The following is a 10,690-nucleotide window of genomic DNA, read 5'->3' as shown; positions in this document are numbered from 1 at the left end:
CAATATTTTTTTTCAATTGGTAATAAGTTTCTACACATATATGTAATTCTGTAACTATGGAGGCTCTATTATTTGTGGGTGCCAGCTCAGCACAATGCAAATACAAAGTTGTTTTATCGGTACAGAATTTTTGGTCCTTGTGTAAACATGAGTGCATTGCCTGAAAAAATGTTACCTATCTCTATCATCACTTTATTTGTAAGTAAATATTACAGGGGAAAAGCATGTATGAGGTAACATCAACCCAATATGAAGAAACCCTTATTACACAGAAAAATACACACAAATACACAAAGAAATCAAGTAGGTACTTTATTTCAAATAAATAGAGGTCTTTATTTACTTGAAATAAAGTATCTACATATATAATACCTACATGGCAAAGTGACAAAAGTTGAGAGAAAATACCTCTATAACAAAATAAACATAATTACAAAAACAAAGCCAGTGTTTTTCTAAATGATCAAATTCCTATCATCAGTATCCAATTTCCATTTTATTTTTAATGTCCAATGAAGAAATAGTTTATAAATAAAACTAAGGAGACTTTTATTACAAAAATCTAACGCAGTAAGACAATTTTCCTGCACCTATTTTTTTAATATCATAGTTTTATAAATCAAACACACAGATTCAGCTTTACCCAACCTGGAAGATCATCTACAATAAAATCAGTAAGGTGAAGAGCAGCAAAACTATATGACCCCAAAATATGCCACTCTGGCTTGGGAATTATTTGAGTTGAAGGCAATCAAGACCCAGTTGATGCAAGAAAAACTTTTACCCTTCCCTTGAATATTTAAAGGAATTTAGATAGGAAGCCTTGCTCAGAGAAACGGCTCTGAAGGACCTATTTTTACGGTATGGCAAACATCTACTTACCAAATATCTGTTCCTTCTATCATCCTTTGAATTACCTTCCTCCTCTTTGAAGCCCCAGGCCTCTATCCCATATTTTAGCTCAGAATGGCATATAAACCTCAAATGCCCAACATGCCTTTGGGTCTCATTGTCTTTGTGGGGCCCCAAAAGAATGTAATTAAATGTGTTTTTATCCTATTAGTCTGTCCTATGTTAATGTGATTATTAGATTGGCCAAAGAACCAAGAGAGGTAGAGGAAAAAATATTCCTCCCCAAAAGAAGCTATTCATAAATGGGTATCATATAAAGTCTCCCTGCCTGGTAACTTCCACACAAATTTTTATTGTTTTTATGAAAGAAAAGGAATAGTACATATTCCACCAGTACATGTCTTCTACCTAAAATGCAAATCAAAACCACAATGAAATACTACCTCACACAAGTCAGAATGACTAGTATCAAAAAGACAACAGCAAGTATTACCAAGGATGTAGAGAAAAGAGAACCTTTAGTGCACTGCTGGTGGAAATATAAATTGGAAAATACTAGGGAGTTTCCTCAAAAAACTAAAAATAGAATTACTGTCAGTTCCAGTAATTCCATTTCTGGGTATTTACCTAAAGAAAAAAAAATACTAATTTGAAAAGATATATGCATCTCTATGCATATCACAGTGATATTTACAATAGCCATGATGTAGAAGTAGCCATTGATAGAAGAATAAACAAAATATAGTATATATACACCATGGACTATTATTCAACCATAAAAAAGAATGAAATCTTGCCATTTTGCAACATAGAGGGTATTGTGATAAGTGAAATAAGTCAGACAGAGAAAGACAAATACCATATGACTTCACTTATATGTGGTATCAAACAAAATAAACAGCAACAGAAAAGAAAAACAGACTCATAAATATAGAGAACAAAGTAGAGATTGACAGAGAGGAGGGAGGTGGTGAGATTGGTGAAATAGGTGAAGAAGATTAAGAGGGACAAAATTCCCATTATAAAATAAATAAGTCACAGGGATAAAAAGAACAGCATAGGGGATACAGTCAATAATACCATAACAACTTTATATGGTGACAGATGGTAACTACACTTACTACGGTGAGCATTTAGCAATGTATATAATTGTAGAATCACTATGTTGTACACCTGACACATGTTGTCAACTGTACTTCAGTTAAAAACATAATGAAGCAAATCAATAAATAAAATGCTTTCTGAACAAATTTCTGCCTTTTTGAGGCCTCAGCTTTAAAGGAATAATGTATATCCTTTGACAATTACACAACTTCCATTAGCCATTGTACTTTCAAGTAATCTTTCTGACCTGTTCCCTCTTGTTCTCTGCACAATTTATAGAGCAATAAAGTATGCTCCACTTTGGGGTATTTATTATTTTATTAAATGATTATTGAAATAATTTGTTCTTATTTTCCATCAGTCTTATTATTATGCTGCCATAATAAATTAGATTATAATATCTTCAAAGACAGGGTCTCATACTCATATGATCTCATACTTCTTAATATCCACCATAATCCTTAATGTGCTTGTTTGGATTTGATTTATCCAGCATTTGGAAGGGCTTCTAAGCTTACACTGATCAACTCCCTTCTCTGCAAATTTCTGTTATTAAAAGCTGTCCTATCCTCCCTGGCACATAAATGTAACTGTAAGGCAGAAACTTGTCTCTCATGGTTAGGTAGGCACCATAGTCACGCAAAAAAAATCAGATTTTTCCCCTCAGAAATTGGAAATTTGCATGTTTTGTGTGTTTAGACAAAGCTACTTTTAATACTTTGGGGGTGAGCCTCACAGTATTACAAAACACTGGGAAGAACCCCCTCACTCCCAGGAGTGACTCAGAAGGAGAGAGGCTGAGAAGCAAGCACTGAAATTCAGGGAAAGGGGATGTCACAGTGGTGGCAAATGTGAGCACTACAGGAGGAGCTAGCATGGTGTAAGGGCAAGAGGGTTGGACATGAAGCCACAAGGCTACCTGGGCTCCTCCTTCTCATTTGTATTTTTCTGCTTCTTCTCATGATCTCAGAGTCCCTCTGCTTACAGGTGACAGTAGAAAGCCTGTCACCTCAGAAAAATATGGAATATTCCGTGAATTGGTAGGTCATCTTTGTGCAGGGGCCATGCTAATCTCTGTGTCATTAGAAATTGGACATTTGTAACTAAGGGGCCAAGTTTCTAAAAATATTTAAACTTTTTTTTAATGTTTATTTTTTTTTGAGAGAGAGAATGAGAGAAAGAGAGACAGAGTGTGAGCAAGGGAGGGTCAGAGAGAGAAAGGGAGACACCAAATCTGAAGCAGGCTCTAGGCTCTGAGCTGTCAGCACAGAGCCTGACATGGGGCTTGAACCCACAAACTGTGAGATCATGACCTGAGCAGAAGTCATTCACTTAACAGAGCAACCCAGGCACCCTTCTAAAATTCTTTAAAACTGTGTCAATTTTACTACAAAATTTTAAACAGAATATCTGTGGAAGTTTCTAGCTAAGGTTCCCCCATCTGGATTCTTGGTTTTTCACCTTCTTCTTGATTTTACAAGTTGGCTACAGTTGGGTTTTTTTGTGGTTTCTAGTTGTGTATCCAGTTACTTAGTATTCTAACAAACTTAACAAATACATATAGCAGTACATTCACTGGAATCAGCATAAAAAAAACCCTGAAGTTAGAATCTTGGCTCCAAAATAAGGAATATATATGGCCTTTACAGGAAATTTTAAGAGGAAAAAAAATAATAATTTATCAAATTCCTTTCTATAAATGAACAAACATACCCATTTTGCTATCTATAAACAAACTAGGACCAAAATCATGTGAATAAAATATGGAAAACATCTTTGAGTATGAGGTGCATCAAGTTTTATTACAATAATTTAATAAAAATAATCAGTCTATTAAAATATATTTGTAGAATCCCATATATGTTTGCTTCATTCTTCTGCCCATCTTAAGTTTCCAGTAGGTATGCAAGTTTTCTTTTCCCTGCTAGACTTCTCACACCCACATCAAAACAAAGCTGTCTTTAGGAAGTGATTTTATCATCCCTAAATTCATTTCATTTTCAATGATAGATAATGAAACATATTTTGTTTATGAAAAGTCAATGTCCCCTATCTTAGAAAATTAAGACTACACTATCCCATTAGCAAATGGGAAAAAATGGTACAGTCATAAGGAGGTCAAATGATACCTTTGAGATCTGGTTAACAAAAGTACTTTAAGGGAGAACATCTGTCATGAGAGAGACAATTTCTTTTTGTAAGAAGCACATAGACTCTATACGGTAGAAAAATACTTTATTCATAAGGAAGCCAGAAAGAGTAGAAACCATTTATCTGTGAGTCTATTTCTTGAACCTTTATTATTCTGGTTTCTTAAATAATGTTACTAAAATTGGTATTTAGAAATAAAAAGACAGGTTTCACACACAGTGAATAAGGTGATCACTCCAGGGAAGAAAATATTCTACATGGCTATGTATAAATTGAATAATACATTAAGAATTTTATTATGAAAAGAAGTGACATTTTAATGCCTAGTAGTTTCTTGGAAAGCAGCATAGCACAGTGATGAAAAATAAGAAGCTTTAAATTTCTCCACCAACATGTGGCTACATTAGAATTTTAACAATCAAAACATCTGAGGTTTAGTCCAGGTAGAGAGACTAGTTGTAGGATACTAGATGGAAAGGCTAGGAAGGTACTGTATTTCTTTAATCCAATGCATTGTGACTGAATGATCTGCCACAAAGCCTTCGGCAACTGTTCCTTTGAAGTTCATCTTACGAAAGGAAAATGAATGAACCCTGCTTACGACTTACTAGTAATAACTCACCCTAATCTTGCCAAGGAAAGATCTACTACCAGGTTTCTAATAATCTTAGGTTTTTGTCATCCTAACTCCTTTCAAAGAAAAGCTTTTATTCTTTGAAAAAACATTAGAATAAAATTCCTTGTGAGATTACTTTACATTTCCTATTCATAGGCCCCAAATAATAGCACACCAGAGTAACAGCAGCAGCCTAATATGTTTACCACGTGTCTGACTGTTGATTACCCTTTATTTAGAAAAATGTACTTGAGATCAGGTATGGGTTTTCTACAGCCATGTGGCAAAATGGAAAAATCATTGTTCTGGGAGTAAGACTCCTCCAAAGGCTCTTGGGTGATATTGAAGAAGTCATTTGAATTCCCCTTGGCTCACTATATGAATTCAACATATGGGGCCATGAAAACGATATTCTCACCACCTCAATAAGATCAGTATAATTAAGATTGAAAGTTTATTTTATCTATTCAAAGGAAAGATAAACATACCCCCAAAAATTGCTATTCCCATCTATTGGAATAGATAATTGAATTTGCATGCGGCTTACTCTGGATGATTTAGAAGTAGAGGTGAGGCTCCAAGAAACAGGCTAAGTGAACAAACATATTGCCCATGTTTTATTTCACATAACGAACGTTAGCTATTGTGGTGGCTGACTCTCCTTTTTGGGGCCCGAAAAAAACAGTTTACACTGCTTCTATACAAGATTTTCACAACCAGGTTTTATGTTTTTATCATACGGAAAAGCTGCCGGAAGAGCTTTGATATCATAAACTGCCAATGAGTGTGAGGAACCTAAATGGTCTTTTTTTTTTTTTAAAGGAAGTGGCATATGGGAAACTAGAAAGAGAAGTAAGAAAGAATACAGAGAAGGAAAGTAAAGACAAGGGGAAATACCAGGGTCTCCAGTTACCAGGTAGCATGTCAGAAATATTAGGAATTCAATCAGAATTTTTAAATATTTTTTCTGGAAGTATTAATAGGATAAAATGTATACCTTTTTTGTCATATTTCCTTATGTTCTTTTCCTCAACATTAGTCTACCATCCATAAATAAAAAATAATATATCACTGACCAAAAGCCAGGATCTGGATTGCTCAACAGTATTGAAGACTAGAGAGTGGTTGTTGCATGCTTGTCATCTTTAGTCTATTTCTAAGCTTGATGTAGAAATACAAACATATATCGCTGAACAAAGCCTTAGTAAGACACAATTGTGACTCAAGTTGTCCTTTTGATTCAACACCTTCTGGTGAGTAGATCTAGCCAGAAGCAATGCAAACTGGGATTAAGAAACAGGACCAGCTGTCCAATGGAGTCAGGCTCTTCAAAACTAGTGGTATTTTCTCTGAGAAGTAATTGAAATGAACAAGAAATTTATTCTTGCTTCAGTTTAGGGAATGGAGAAAATGCATATTAAGAAGTGAGAAAGGAGGATGAATTGACTTAAAAAAAAATAGAAGAGACATTCTGGTAAGGGCAAATGAATAAGAGTTTAAGGCAGTTTACAGTAAATATTTTGGTGCTATTTTATACATAGTTTTCTTTGGTTATTTTTTCCAGTTTCTTCTAACCTATCTGCACATTGAAGTTATTATGACCAACTGGATTTGAATTTATATAAGTTTATAAAATGCTACCTTTAGTACCCATAGAACATTTATATTTTTACTGCATAGGTTATATTTAATACTGCATAGACATTCTAGTGAATAAAAGCGTATCAGTCGGCTGGGGATGCCATAACAAAATACTACAGACTGGATGGATGAAAAATGTATTTTCTCACAATTCTGGAGGCTGGAATTTCAAAATCAAGATGCAGGCAGGGTTTGTTTCTCTGAAGCCTCTCCCCTTGGCTTATAGCTGGCTGCCTTCTCACTGTGTCCACACATGATCATTCTTCTGCGCACACACATATCTGATGTCTCTTTGTCTTAAAAGGACACCGGTCCTTTCAGATTAGGGCTCCATACATATGACTTAATTTGCTTTAATGATATATTTAAAGACTTTATCTCAAAATATAGTCATATTAGGGGTTAAGGCTTTGACATATGAATTTTGTGGGTACAGAATTCAATATGCAACAAGCATGTGGTTATTCACTATTATGAAGGAATTCCTTGATCCTTTATTCATACATCTCTTTAAGATAAGCATCACTAAGATTTAAGTTTTAACTTCCCCTTTAATGGGATCAATGTAACTAGATTTATCAGGCCATTTTCAGAAAATGTATTAGAAAAATATTCAAATGTCAAATAAGATTCTGATCAAACCAGGGCACCTGGGTGGCTCAGTCAGTTGAGCATCCGACTTCAGCTCAGATCATGATCTCGTGGTTTGTGAGTTAGAGCCCCGCGTCAGGTTCTGTGCTCTTGGCTCAGAGCCTGGAGCCTGCCTCAGATTCTGTGTCTCCCTCTGTTTCTGTTCCTCCCCCATTCAGGCTCTGTCTCTCTCTGCCTCTTAAAAAAATGAATAAACATTAAAAAAAAAAAAGATGCTGATCAGACCAATATTTTTAAGTAGCTGTTCTAATATGAAAGCCAGCAACACTATCTACTTTGGGACACTATGGAAATGCTACACAGTCTAATCAAGCCACAGTGGCAAGTTATTGTAGTAACTTTATTTTAGGGTAATAGTTTTGAAGAAAAAAAGATCACAATGATTACATATAACTATCAGAAAAATGACATGAAGTTGGAAACAACTGATAGATAACTGAGTATTCTTTTGTTGCTTGATTTTGTATTTGCTTATCCATTTGTAGGAATAGAAGTTAATTTACACATTTTTGTCAGGAAGGGACACAAATAATTTTTGTTCAATGGAAGAGATAACCCCAAAAGTTATAATTTATTGCCTTGAAAAAAAAAACAGCTTTATGCCTAACCCAAGAATCTTATCCTAATATTTCTCTTTAAAATTGCCTCTATACTATGTCATCAAATGACCTTTGAACTGATTTAAACTTGCTGGCTCAGTCATTATAATGGGTTAAATAGAATCTTTGAAAAATTGTTCATGTAATATTTGTCTCAGAGGCATAAATTTACCTTCTTGAATATGATAATTAAATACAATCAATAAACATTTATTAATTAATATCTTTTATCAGTATATTAGAATACAGAATCTAATCTGAAAATCTGAATCCTTAATAAGAACTACAATACCAAAAGATTACAGTATTTTAATTTAAAAATTACTTCCCATGCTTTTAGAGAAAAGTGGAAAATTGGAAATTTAAGACAAACAACTGAAACATTTAAAAAATGATATTCTTTCATTTAGAAGTTTGTTGATTATAAATTTATGTAGGAAAAGATTATGTATATTCCCAAATTTCTTATTGTTTTCCAATGTTAATATTTAATAAACACATGTTGATTAAACCTCTATGCAGACACTATGAGTACATACGTATAAAAATAAAATGGGAGAATATGATTTTAATCTATAAAAATTTATAGTAAAGTCAACTGTATCTAGTCCCCAGTAGCTAACCTAATAGATCTTGAACTCCCTATGGTTAAAAGAGACACAGTGTCCGTCACATTGACTCTAGGTATTTTTCAAAGAAGGAAAATCCCAGTGGTTTTTTAACCAAAGAAATCTAGCCTAGTATCATGGCAGGTAAGAAATCAGCTAGCTGGACTGTTGGTCATATAACCATGAACATAAGATACTTTTTGCCTAGTCCTAGTGGGTCAACTTTTCTGTCTCTCCAATATTCAAAGTCAGGAATCGTCCCCTGAAGCTTTGCTTACCTATGAAGCTAGGCTGAATTAGATATCTCTGAATCCATTTCAAATTATATAGTCTATAACTTATATAAATTATATATAAATATATAAATTATATATCTTATTATATGATTCTACCTCCTATATTCCATGATCTCAAGAAAAAGAGAAACTGTTAACTTTATAATTCAACTAATTTAGTGTTTGATATCTGTTTCTTGAATAAGTAAAATGGGGGTAAAATATATTTGATTGACCAGCCAAAGTAAATTAAGCAACCCGAAATAAAAACTTGAGTATCTTCAAAAACATAGGGACCTTCTATACCTACATAAGAGTGTACCTATACACAAAAGGTGGCTCTATACGCACAAACATTAATATGTTAATTATAAAAAAAAATTCCCCACTAAACTGAGGGTTGATGAGGTGTGGGAGGGAGGGGAGGGGAGGTGATGGGCATTGAAGAGGGCATCTTTGGGGATGAGCACTGGGTGTTGTATGGAAACCAATTTGACAATAAATTTCATAAAAAAATACCCCCAAATAATAGCTTATCCAAAGAATTCACCAATTTTGTTTGTTTACAAGTCTTACTGGGCATTTTAAACACAGTCTGAATCTGAATCAGTCTGAATCTAATCAAAACTCTACACCTTTAACTGGCAATTACTATGATGTAGCTTTTTCCACTGTCACATCACAACTATGAGTTTATGAAGCATTTATTTTTAAATCATTGGGACTTGTAGTTATTAGCATATAAAAGTTACAGAAATATTTGAAATGTCCCAAATATAAAACTGAATTCTATTTCAAAGGAAGGTTTTGTTGCACATTTAAGTGCCTGAAAATAAGGCATATAATAGAGAGACTGCTAGATCTTTTACTTTGACAATATCACTGAAAATGGCTATAAAATCTGACGGAAACACTGAAAGATTACCTCTGCGAGGGATTACCTCTGAGGGGGATGTAGAATCCATTTTGTTTTTAAACTGACCCTGAAGATGTGTCAAACATTTGTAATATCCACAATAAAGAGTTCAAAGACATGACTGGGAGATTTCTTAGGCTTGGAATAAAACATTCAGTTTAGTGAGTCTACTTATTTCATGCAATGGGGTGGAAACTGATGTAGAGAAAGTCTTTCAATTGTCCTTTATCTGTATCTATTAATTGCCACTCATCAAAGTGGCACAGCTAAACTATGCAAAAAGTATTTTTAACTGCCAAACTAGTACAAGGAAACACCAAAAGCCTCCTTCTTGATCAAAAACAAAAAAGGTTATTTTTTTTCAGTGCTTAAGAAAAAAAAATTCTACCTCATCCATATCAATAGTCCATCTGCTTTGACCTTCTAACGTGAGATAAAATGTAAGTTATTCTCACACATCAGCAAGGATGTAAAGTATTTTAAGAACAACCATGTGAGATAAAAATGCCAATAATATATTCATTCCTTCTACTAAGATGCAGCCTTTTGCAGTCCAATAATTCAATTAGGAAAAGAGATTATGCAACTCAGGTTTTCTGAACTTCTTACCTTGTAAGCTTTGTAAGAGGTTGTTGTTATAGCCAAGCAGTTACTGTTATTCAAGAACTAAACCTTTCTGTTTCTTTGATAGATCTGCTCCATTAATTCTCATTACATTTTTATAAGTAGGTATTATTTAAAATGATACATTCTTTTACCCTTCTTGGAAATCACTCATAGGAAAGATACTCGGATAGAAATGTTACACAAAAATGTAGGCAATTTGTTCCTCATTGGAAGAAAATATATCCCAACAATTAGCAAGTACTATATCCCATTACTAACCTTATTCTATTGTATCAATCAAAAAGTTTGTTCCTTAGTCAAGAAAACACTTTATTTATTGCCATTTATATATCCTGGTATGTTTCAAAGACTTTGGTAGTTGTCTCCTTGTAATATTTCAGCTTTTAAGCTGCTTCCCTGCCTCACTGAGCTCACATAAGATACATCTGAAAGCTTTAGTACAAATTTACTTCGAATAAAGTCTTCAATTCATTTTCATGGCACCAAAAAGACAGCTTTAATAACTGCAATGACAAATAAACTGGAAATCATTCCAGGCCTTTTCACTTAACTGACAAGTAGAACACTCTCATAATGAGCCGCAGGTTTTACGTTTTCTCTTTGACCATAATAGCTTCATTTAAGAGCGTCAGACCCTGACACTTCATCAT

The 10,690-nt window shown here is 33.9% G+C and overlaps 1 non-coding gene across 1 annotated transcript; it reads right to left on the bottom strand.

The window, feature by feature from the left end:
• Positions 1–2,970: 2,970 nt before the first annotated feature.
• On the bottom strand, positions 2,971–3,076 carry LOC125174213 (U6 spliceosomal RNA). The gene has a single exon (XR_007155336.1). It is a non-coding gene; the product is annotated as a U6 spliceosomal RNA (small nuclear RNA).
• Between the last annotated feature and the right edge of the window lie 7,614 nt (positions 3,077–10,690).

Source organism: Prionailurus viverrinus, chromosome C1, assembly GCF_022837055.1.
Source record: "Prionailurus viverrinus isolate Anna chromosome C1, UM_Priviv_1.0, whole genome shotgun sequence".
In the NCBI taxonomy this organism is placed as follows: Eukaryota; Metazoa; Chordata; class Mammalia; order Carnivora; family Felidae; genus Prionailurus; species Prionailurus viverrinus.
The sequence above is the reverse complement of the archived record's forward strand: the minus strand, read 5'-3'. Positions and strand labels throughout refer to the sequence as shown.